Genomic DNA, 11781 nt, shown 5'->3' with positions numbered 1-11781 from the left:
GTTCACAAACCTCCCACCACCTTTCAAACATCTCTTGCCACTGTACTATATCTAGATAATTAAGTCTTATTCTATGCTTCACAAATATTTCAGACTTTTTCTGCGTATCTTCAAACATTCTCAGTACTTTCCACAAAAGGAATCACCTTCTACTGCACACGTGAATCAGATAATTTGAGGAAATTCTTCAGTTCACATTGTCACAACGTTTACAAATATGCCTGAATTCAGACTAAGCCCACTGTCTCCCATCTTACTCTTTTCTCCCCTGCATCCTTGAAACTTTATATAATTAATTGCATTTTAAGTAACATTTACCTTGGGACTAAAATATGAACATTTCAAGCTCTCAAAAATATCTTCCTTGAAGAATTAGCATGTTTAATTTTAAAATATTAAATAATGGACTTTATGAATTAGTTAATAAACTTAATAAAATTTTCAATATGTTCAATATATTCTATGTATTTTAATAAGCATTTATAATTGCCTGTGAAATCCTTTACATGAGTTTATATAACCTCAGTAAGCTTCTGGTATGTAATAGAAATCTGTAGAGTAGACAGAGACTTTGAAAAAATAAAAATATATAATTATGAACTATAGCAACGTTGTTGTTATAGCATTTAGACCAAAAAAAAAGAAATCTGTTAAGCATGCAGAAGATCTGAGTGACACTATTCATCTTCATGTAGTGAGCATTTATAAAGAACTCCAAGAACTACAGAGTAAAATAACACTTCTTTCCTACTAAACATGAAAAGTTTACGAAGATATTCTGGCCCACAAAAAAAGCTCAATAAATGTTAAAATACTGAAATATTGCAAATTATTCTGAGGGTTAAATAAGATCTTGAATTGAAGGGCTGTGGGGGTGGGCACAGAAGAAAGCTGCTTCCCCCCGCAACCGCAACCCCAACCCCAACCCCGCACAAGGGAAAGTGCAGTTTCGTTTGGAATCACTGGGTCTGTGTGGATTGAGGAGCATGGAGAAATAGAAACAGGCCATGAGTGATGAAAAGGATCCAAACGCAGGACCATAACCCGACACAATGAAGGCCCACTCTGGGGCCCATTTAGACAATTGACATAACGTCAAATCATGTATTGGGATTACTAGGATTGCTATGTGACTACGTATTATGCACTGGTAAATTTATTATCTCATGCAATTCTCCACATAGTGATGCGATGTGATACCGTTGCCATCTCTGCTTTAGCAGAAGCGAGGGTAGAATGGTCACACAGCCTGTTCCTCACTGATGGGGAGGCCAGAGCTGGGATAGGAGTGTGTGTATCCTTCAGGACCAGTTGGTGTATTTCCTATCAGCAACCTCATGTCTAAGTGGATAAGCCACAGCTCACACAAGTACCTTCTAATTCAGGTTTGGGGGATGAACATTGAAAAGTTTCCCACTTACTGCTCTTCTTGCCACCGCTTCTTAATATTCTCTGGTCTGTGAGGTCCATACCATTTCTGTCTTTTTTCAGGCCTATCTTTGCATGAAATGTACCCTGGGTATCCCTTATTTTCTTGAAGAGATCTCTACTCTTTGCCATTCTAATTGCTTTCCTCTATTTTTTTCATTGATCACTGAGAAAGGCTTTATTCTCTCCTTGCTACTCTTTGGAACTCTGCATTCAGATGCGTGTATCTTTCCTTTTTTCCTTTGCCTTTAGCCTCTCTTCTTTTCACAGCTATTTTTAAGGCCTACTCAGACAACCATCTTGTCTTCTTGCATTTCTTTTTCTTGGGGATGATTTTGATCACCACTGCTTGTATAGTGTTACAAACTTCAATCCATAGTTTCTTCAGGCACCCTATCAGATCTAATCCTTTGAATCTGTCACACTGTATAATCACAGGGGATTTAAGTTATACATGAATTGCCTAGTGGTTTTCCCTACTTCCTTCAATTTAAGTCTGAATTTGGCAATAAGGTGTTCATGATCTGAGCCACAGTCAGCTCCTGGTCTTTTTGGTGACTGTATAGAGCTTCTCTGTCTTTGACTGCAAAGAATATAATCAGTCTGATTTCAGTATTGACCATCTGGTGATGTCCATGTCTGGAAACTTCTCTTGTGCTTTTTGGAATAGGGAATTTGCTATGACCAGCGCATCCTCTTAGCAAAACTGTTAGCCTTTGTCCTGCTTCATTTTGTGCTCCAAGGCCCAAACTTGCTTGTTACTCCCTGTATCTAGTCTTTCTACTTTTGCATTCCAGTCCCCTGTGATGAAAAGCACATTTTGGGGGGTGTTAGTTCTAGAAGGTCTTATAGTCTTCACAGAACAGTTCATCTTCAGCTTCCTTAGCATTAGTGGTAGGGGCCTAGACTTGGTTTACCATGATATCGAATGCTTTGCCTTGGAGACGAACGGAGATCATTCTGTCGTGTTTTGAGATTGCCCCCCAGTACTGCATTTTGTGGGAAAGTTATGCCCTTTCCTGGGGAAAACAGCTCAAAGCTCATGGAGAGAAGGGCTGCACCCATGGAAGGTGGGGCTAGGAGCTCTTGATGGGGATGATGGGTATGAGTATTGCCTAATATAGAAGCATAGTATTCGGGAAACAACCATTAAAAGGAGCTAGGTGGGTAATTCCTAATACAACTGCACAGGGCAATCATGAATCCGTGTGGCTGCCGTGTGGGTCTCCCAGGTTAAGGAAAGGGGTCAGGGAGGCCAGGCCTGCAGAGTGGAGGTTACCCACGACTCCCAGGTTAAGGAAAGAGGTCAGGGAGGCCAGGGCTGCAGAGTGGAGGCTACCCACACACACCAGACACATCTGGCTCTGGATCTACGTGAAACAGACGTTTCGGGGCTGGGACGCCAGCGGGCAGCCGGGAGGCTGTAGCAGCAGGTGTGGCCCATCTTTATTTCTAGAGACGCTTTTATCTTTCTGACTCCAGAGTCCAAGTCACAGGGAAGCCTGTTTCCTGAGCGGTTTTGTTTGTTTGTTTGCTTTTCAAAATTCCTTTGCTTACTCTCTTTGGCTTTCCATCTAAGTTTCTTCAGCAGATGATGCATATTATTTTGAAGAACACCACTGGAAGCTCCAACTTAGTTTCGATGAACAGCTTCACTGTCAATATTTGCAGTGCCTATAGATCTACTTCATTTAATATACACCAACACTCAAACGCAAATTGATGAGACTGCCTTATGTAACTGTACTAGAATTTACCAACCTAGTTCCTGTTACTAGTTGTTTTTCCAAATACTTTGCTTTTACATGAAGCAAAGTTGACCTCAATTTTTTATTAGGCATAAACATTTGCACAAATGTTCTCCAGATACTTACCACTGGACTTCGTGAATTATGTAAAGATCAGTATGTAGTCGTTTAATTCAACTTTTATATGATTTCTGGACTTAAAAGTTCTTTGCAAAGACTCCACTCTGAAACTGAAGAATATAGATTTTTCATGCGTGCTCTTTCCCGGTACTTTAAGTACAGGGACTGGGACTGGGACTGAACTGCCTTCCTCTGGGAACCAGCCCCAAGATGACTTGTCCATACCTGTGAGGGGGGAAGGGAGTGGGTGAGTGGCCCAGAGGGTCCCAGGCTCGCTGATCCCAGGGATGGGAGCAGCCAGGGAGGAGAGCTGGCAGGGCACCTCGCCCGGTGTGGGGGCCGGGCCGGGGGCTGTGTCCACGGAGTGACTGCACCTGCCACAGATGCTGCTGGTGACGAGCCGCTCCTGTGTCTGTAGGACCAAAGTCCCTCTACCAGCTCTCAGAACCAGTGTTTACAGTAAACACCCACGCTGATCAGCAGCGCCCAAGGCTGCCTGTGACCCAGGAAACGCTCCCCTAACCTCCAGCAAACTTTCTGACGGGGTCTCTCAAAATGTAAAGAAACTGGTGAAGTCACTGGCAGATTTGAGCATTGGCTTCAAAGGTACATTTTTGGTGTGAAATAAGCTGGGTTATTTCAAAATTAAAAACCTGTATTTAGAACCAGATTACTCAGATGATGTCCTTTTCCTATTTGGAACCAGTCTGTTGTTCCATGTCCAGTTCTAATTTTTGCTTCCTGATCTGCATACAGGTTTCTCAAGAGGCAGGTCAGGTGGTCTGGTATTCCCATCTCTTGAATTTTCCAGTTTATTGTGATCCACAGAGTCAAAGGCTTTGGCATAGTCAATAAAGCAGAAATAGATGTTTTTCTGGAACTCTCTTGCTTTTTCACTGATCCAGCAGATGTTGACAATTTGATCTCTGCTTCCTCTGCCTTTTCTAAAATCAGCTTGAACATCTGAAGTTCATGGTTCACATGTTGCTGAAGCCTGGCTTGGAGAATTTTGAGCATTACTTTACTAGCGTGTGAGATGAGTACAACTGTGAGGTAATTTGAGCATCCTTTGGCATTGCCTTTCTTCGGGCTTGGAATGAAAGCTGGCACTTTCCAGTCCTGTGGCCACTGCTGAGTCTTCCAAATTTGCTGGCATATTGAGTGCAGAACTTTCACAGCATTGTCCAGGATTTGAAACAGCTCCACTGGAATTACATCACCTCCACTAGCTTTGTTTGCAGTGATGCTTTCTAAGGCCCACTTGATTTCCACATTCTAGGATGTCTGGCTCTAGGTGAGTGATCACACTATCGTGATTATTTTGGTTGTGAAGATCTTTTTTGTATAGTTCTTCCATGTATTCTTGCCATCTCTTAACATCTTCTGCTTCTGTTAGGTCCATACCATTTCTGTCCTTTATCAAGCCTATCTTTGCATGAAATGTTCCTTTGGTATCTCTAATTTTCTTGAAGAGATCTCTAGTCTTTCCCATTCTATTGTTTTCCTCCATTTTATGACCAACCTAAATATTAAAAAGCAGAGGTATTACTTTGCCAACAAACACCTGTCTAGTCAAGGCTATGGTTTTTCCAGTGGTCATGTACGGATGTGAGTTGGACTGTGAAGAAGGCTGAGTGCTGAAGAATTGATGTTTTTGAAGTGTGGTACTGGAGAAGACTCTTGTGAGTCCCTTGGTGCCGGGGTCCAGCCTCGGTGGATCCAGGGAATTCTAAGGTGGGGACAGAGTCGGCATCCTTGGAAATAACTTATTTAATTACAGACAGAGAGGGATTAGAAAATTAGCCGAGAAAAAGAAGCTGAATAACTTGGTTCACATGGAATACCAATCACCACCTACATAGGCCGCAGGCGTCTTCCCGTTCTCCCGAAGGAGAGGAGGCACTGAGCGCGCCCCCCCCCCCCAGTCTGATCTTAGAAGCCCAGGCAAAATTAATAGGCTTGGTGGGTACCCATGCACCAGATGGGAATTTGGCCAGAAAATAGTAGGAGAGAAAAAGAGGCTGAATAACTTGGTTTACGTGGGATACCAATAAAATTCCAAGACAAGGAATTTGCACCATCTACGTTGGGCCACCGGTGCCACTTGAATATCGGAAGGTGCCCCTCCTTGGGCTCCTTCTGGCATGGGCTTGAAAACCGGGGCAAGTAAGTAGACGTGGCGAGCACCCACGCTCCAGATGTGAATTTAGCCAGAGAAACGGGGAGCAGAAAAGAACGACATGAGGGAATCAGTCTTTCTGGAAACTGATCCGATTTCTTTATTTTGGGGTTTGCTTATATACGTTTCGTTACACATTGGGATGAATACACAGTCACGTGGGGGTCAGCAGTCCTGACCTTTATGAAAATCAGGTGCTTCACATAAAAAGGTCTTAGGTATTTTACACCATCTTCTGGCCATTAGACCTGCTGACATTTTATGATCCTTTCTTTCTGATAACCAAAAATCTTATTTTTTTGAAGGGTGTTTTTTCTTAAACCAGGCACCACCCTCCAAATAAAGTTGCATTCCTGTAGGGTGAGGGTGTAGTGAGTTACAATCAAGAAAGGAATTTATTTAACCCAAGGTTCACATGATTAATCTTAAAGGTTAATACTTATTTCTCCTATATGCTTAAAGGTTAATTCTTATTTCTCCTATATGCTAGTTATATTCATTATAAGGGCAGGGAATATGGAGATTTAGCAGCAAACATCAGCCCAACAAATGAAAATCCTTTCACCAATGTTCCCCTTAAGATCTATTTAGTCTTAAGATAGTGATCAAGTTGCATTTTTACATAGCAAGGACACAGTGATTTATAACAAAGTACAGTGGTCTATTACAAAAGAGAAAATTCATTAGCTCAAAAAGTCTAGTATTGCTAACATAAAAAACTACTCTATTTCCTCTTCTATATTCCAAATACATTGATTAATATATTCCCAGGTGCCTGAGGATATGGAGGCCTGGAGGCAATCATTGACTCAACAATGAGAAAAGCCCTATGCTACTGAAGACTCAAAATACTCAAAAACTCTCTGTGCTGTTTATGGTTGAGAGGTAGTAAACAATCATGTGGCAGGAGTATGGATAATCCTGTCACACAAGCTAGTCTGTCAGCAGAGAGGTTTGACCTGAAACACCCTTGTCACACCCAGGGCAGGGAATTAGCAGCACTTAATGGCACAACAAATGAAAAACCCTTCACCAATATAATTCCTAACCAACCCACTATACTGACATTTTCCCAAAAGAATTTGTCTTTAGTAAGTCTAAAACATCTCGTGCCTCTCAGATTGGGAGGCTGTAAACAATCACATGTGGCCGGATGAACCTATACAGGCGGGCTAGATAACCTTCAGAGGAATCTGTAAGCTGAAACACTCTTGTCACGCCCAGGAATTTTTATTGCCTTGGAGCTGCACGTTTACTCCTTCTCCGAGAGAAACGGTTATGGGGGAGAGCCCCCCATAAAGTCAGAGGTGTAGGTGAGAGCACAAAACAGACCCTGGTTTTGGGGTAGATGCTCGGGAACAGGGGGTTTCCTGAGGCTTGATCATGCCTTTGCGTATGACAAGCCTCCTTCCTCATGACCTTTGCCATGGGCGGAGTTCCTCATGCTGGCCCCCAGCACCTTGGACTGCAAGGAGATCCAGCCTGTTCATCGTAAAGGAGACCAGTCCTAGGTGTTCATCGGAAGGACTGATGCTGAGGCTGAGACTCCAATACTTTGGCCAGCTCATGTGAAGAGTTGACTCATTGGAAAAGACCCTCCCTGATGCTGGGAGGGATTGGGATTTGGGGCAGGAGAAGGACGACAGAGGATGAGATGGCTGGATGGCATCACTGGCTCAATGCACATGAGTTTGGGTGAACTCTGGGAGTTGGCGATGGACAGGGAGGCCTGGCGTGCTGCAATTCATGAGGTTGCAAAGAGTCAGACTCAACTGAGCAACTGAACTGAACTGAATATGAAAATACATTAAGCCTCAGGGGTCAGCTCTGCCCACTGAGCCACATGTTTGCCCACGAAAGTGTAGAATCGAGGCCAAAGTGAAATGTGAGGCAGATGTGGACAGAGAAGATCCAACTTGAAATAAAAGGGAGATGTCACGACTGAATCACCCGTGGGAAGCATGAAGTGTGTTCTCAGCCAGCTCAGCAAGGAGAGGCTGTAAACTCCATTTGGCGTGTGCTCCCATGTGGAGTGGTGGGATGAGGAGGTGTCCCCCCATGTTTTTCTTCTCTGCTTGTCCCACAGGACTGTCTGCCCCAGTCAGTGCTGTTATGCTGTCTTGCCAACTAGAGGTCAATTTACCACTTCCATTGTTCTGAATTTCCCTCAGTGATGGTATGATGGATTTGAGGGTGTTAACGGCTTCTCCCGTAAGCACAGGCAGTGTGCTGGGTTAAGCCATAGCCTGCAAAAAGTCCAATTACAAGGGTTAAATATTAAATATTTGCATGCACACATTCCCACACTATTTCCTTTATTTTTACCACAAGTTTATAAAAGTCACAAACATTGGCCACTGAGGAATTTAGTAGGTGCTATTTGGTTTCAAGATGGCAGACTAAACGGGGGCTAATGGGGAGAGACATGTAAAATGTGATTTGGTCAAAATTATTCGAATACTTTTAAAAGCCTCCTTCAGGCCCTAGCAGCTGCCTCTGGGGGACTCCAGGCCATGTGGACACGCAGGGTGTGGCACCTGACTCCTTCGTGCAAGCCTGCGTCCAACCTGCCCCCAACACCAGGCTGGGGCCTGTCCTGCTTCTGAGCTGCTCTCTGGGGGCTTCAGTCTGCGTTTTGGTCAGCATGGTTAGGGGCTGCCGGGCCGGGGCTGGAGAAGCTGTCAGGGCCCTTTGCTGCTCAGACGGGAGTACCCGCTGAGCCCGGGGGCGGGGGGGAGGGTGTGAGCAGTAGGGAGTGTCCGAGAGTGGACACTGGAGGATGGGCAAGGTGGCCTGGGGCAGGAGAAGTCTGGGCTGCTCAGTTGTCTGGAATGACAGGAGGGAACCAGGAGGGAAGGGGCTCCTCACTGCGGGCCCGGGGGGTGGGGGGGCTCAGTCAGCACCCCGCTTCCCCTTGGCCTGCTCCCTCCCAGGCGGGTGCATGGGTTGTGCTGTCTGCCCCATGCCGAGCTCTGTGTGGGACCCCAGCCAGCCTCATCCCAGACCTCACCCGGTCCTCCCCAAAGGTCACCCAGATGTGGCTAAAGGCGGCAGACTCGGGGTTTCTTGGGGGGCTTGCGGCTGAAGGAGGCTGACTTGATGGTGTCTCGGGGCTCGTGACTCCCCTTTTAGGAATTCCTAACACAAGCTTCCCTGGTGGTTCAGAGGGTAAAGCATTTGCCTGCAATGCAGGAGACCTGGGTTTGATCCCTCGGTTCAGAAGATGCCCTGGAGAAGGAAATGGCAACCCACTCCAGTATGCTGGCCTGCAGAATCACATAGACCATATAGTCCACAGGGTTGCAGGGTCGGACATGACTGAGTGACTTCACTTTCTTTCTCTAACACACGTTCATTTCAGGTCTTGGACTTGTGCCACTGCGCCGCCATTTTTTTGAAAAAAGATCTGTCTACTCTCTCTGGCTTGCCTTGTTATTTTGGAAAGCTGGCTGTTCCCCTCATTTTCTGTTACTTTGGTTCCAGGGGTGGATCAGGAGTTTCAGCGAGTGGCAGCAACAGGGCATCTGGGGCATCTGCTCCTTGCCCCGTGGGCCGGGGCAGCCGCGTGGGCCGGGGTGGCCATGGGTGGCTGTGGGCCGGGGCAGCTGCGTGGGCCAGGGTGGCCGTGGGGTGGCCGTGGGCCAGGGTGGCCATGTGGGCAGCGCTTTTCTGGGTCAGATGTGCCCACATCCCTGCACAGTCTCTGGAGACCGCTAACAGGTGCCCTGCACGGCATAGGTCAACGCCCACATCTGTGAGCTCTTCCTGCGAGTCACAGGTCAAGCTCAGTTGGGCCCTCTGGCCAGGGCCTTGCGTGGGTGACAGGGAGGCATGGGCTCTGATCCGAGGTCTGGGGAGAGTCCCCTCCATCTGTAGGCTCCCCTGCCGTGGGTGCAGCTCAGCTCCTTGCCGTCATGGGACTGAGGTGGCTTCCTGGCTGTCCAGCCTCTGTCCCTTCAAACCAGCGATGGTGGGCAGAGTCCTTCTCACCATCCAGCCTCTCTGACCCCTTTCAGAGGGCAGAGGAGACAGTGCTCCTTGTCTGCCGGGGTCAGTGTCACAGGTCAGGCCCACTGGAACGTCTGGGATACAGTGCCAACCTCAGGTCTCTGGTCTTAGCCACTTCCCCAGGGCCCTTTGGGACATATCCACAGGTCCAAGGATTGGGACATGGAGTGGGCCTGTCGGCGGATCGGAGGCCCATAAACAGGGCGATGTCCAGTGAATCAAGCGCACACCCACTGAGAGCATCTGTGGGGAGAACAAAGAACAGCTCGCCGGCTATCTGCAGATGGCTGGCTCGACCCCACAGACCAGCTCACAAGCTGGAAAGGACAGCTTGTTCGTGCCAGGACTGGGGGCTCCTGGAGGCTGGGCCCTTCCTCCCTCAGGGGCCGCTCCTGGGCCCTGAGGGGCTGCAGCTGCTCTCCAGGGCTGGAGAAAGATGAGGACCTGGGGAGGACACAGGCCTCTTGGCTAAGCGGAAGGCTTGGGCGACATGGGCAGGAGCTTACTCTGCTGGGTCCTTAATGTTTGCAGCGGTGACAAAGGCTTTTTAAGCTTATGTCTATTACTTGGTGCTAAGATCTCAGTCAACTGGCTGAACTGGCTGAACCGCTGCCCCTTCAGGATGATGACTTAGATTCTGGGCTTCGGTCTTCTGGGTAAAGATCACTGTGGGCTCCGTCTCTATCAGAAGCCACTCTGACTTCCATGGATGTCAGCAGAAAACAGAATTCACTTCACTGTGATTGAATATAAACCTTAGTCTACCATTTTCCAACCATTTCTCGAAATAAGAGCCAATCAGCCTCACCTTTTACAGAACAATGACTGCTAATTATCCTTAACTGAATAAACGGACCCACTTTGTGCAGTGCATGCCTTCTTGCGTCTAGATTTCATTCTCTCTCCCTCTAGATTTTTAGCCTAAAAATCTTAAGTGAAGTCAGTCAGTTTTTGGAGAACAAGGAGCCATCAAGGGCGATATTTTCAAGGTTTTGGGACAAAGCCCTTCTCAGGAGCTGTTTGTTGTTAAACAAACAGGATGGGAGGTGGGAAAACAGAATGAACCCTGACCTCCCAGGTGCAGTGAGATTCTTGGAGAGCTTGCTTGTGGCTCGCTCATCTTAGACACTCTGCACACAGAAAGCTCTGGGTGTGGGGCTGCCTGACCCCACAGGGTGTGGGTCTTGGGCTTGTCCCGGTCTGGGGGGAGACAGACTCTCCCTGGTCTGAATGGTGGGAAGCCATCTGCTCCTGAGAGTGGGGGAGCAACCCGTGTCTGGGGGCCTTGGTGGTCTGACGGGAAGGGGGAGCGGTGACTGAAGGCCCATCCTCCTGCCAGTTACTGCCTGGCTGACTCAGGATGCCTGGGAACCACCTGCCCTGCCTAATGATGTGGCCTTTGGATGCTGTGTGAGGCCTCTCTTATACTTGGCTAAGCCCTTGCTGGCCTTACGATCCAGGCCATGGACTTGAATCTTAGTGCCTCTCCAGGTGGGTCCATCACACCCAGGTCCTCCCAGGTTGGGATGGAAGCTCTGAGAGTGCGCGTTGTGCCTCAGCATCTCAGATGCTCTCACAGGACCGAGGAGGCGTCTGGAGCCCCGGGTGCCTGTCCGCTGAGTCAGTCACTGTTTACAGGTGGCATTAGGCAGGTGTGTCAGTCAGCACTGAGGAAGCAACACCGTGTGACACGCTGCCCGGATACTCTGGCTCACAAGAGGCGCTCATTCTCGCAAGCGTGCACTGACTCCACCGCGCGTGTCTCGCCCTCCTTGTCCTCTGGCCGCCTGGCCTCGCTCCTCCCCGAGACGGAGCATGAGAGACAGAGCCGCATGCACATGTGCTAGCGCGTTTGTTCTCGGGCATCTGACAGCACTTGATTGCCTGATGGAAATCGCATCGATGGGGCAGAAAACACATTGGAATCTCATCTGGGGGAGCACAGGCATGTCGCATGACAAAGGGTGTGTGCACAAGTCCTCTCACAGAGGCAGACGGGACAGGACCAGTGACCCCATCTGTCTCCCTGGGCAGGGAGGAAAAGGGGGCCAGGTCCAGCAAGCACCCTTGCTTCCTTCTGCTCTGGTCACACCTGAATTTTATATACACTAATCCCTGCAGCCCATCTTAGCAGAGTTGTGAAATGCTGATAAAAATCTGAGGATGAACAAACTTCAGGAGCTGACTCCTGAAGCCCAGGCCTCTCCTCTGACCTCGGAGCTTCTGTTAGAGCAGGAATCCTGATGCCTTGCTGTGTCCTTTGGATCCTGCTGGGCACTGTGGGCAATGCCACACTGA

This window comes from Ovis canadensis, chromosome 3 (assembly GCF_042477335.2).
Source record: "Ovis canadensis isolate MfBH-ARS-UI-01 breed Bighorn chromosome 3, ARS-UI_OviCan_v2, whole genome shotgun sequence".
Taxonomy (NCBI): domain Eukaryota; kingdom Metazoa; phylum Chordata; class Mammalia; order Artiodactyla; family Bovidae; genus Ovis; species Ovis canadensis.
Note: the sequence above shows the minus strand (reverse complement) of the source record.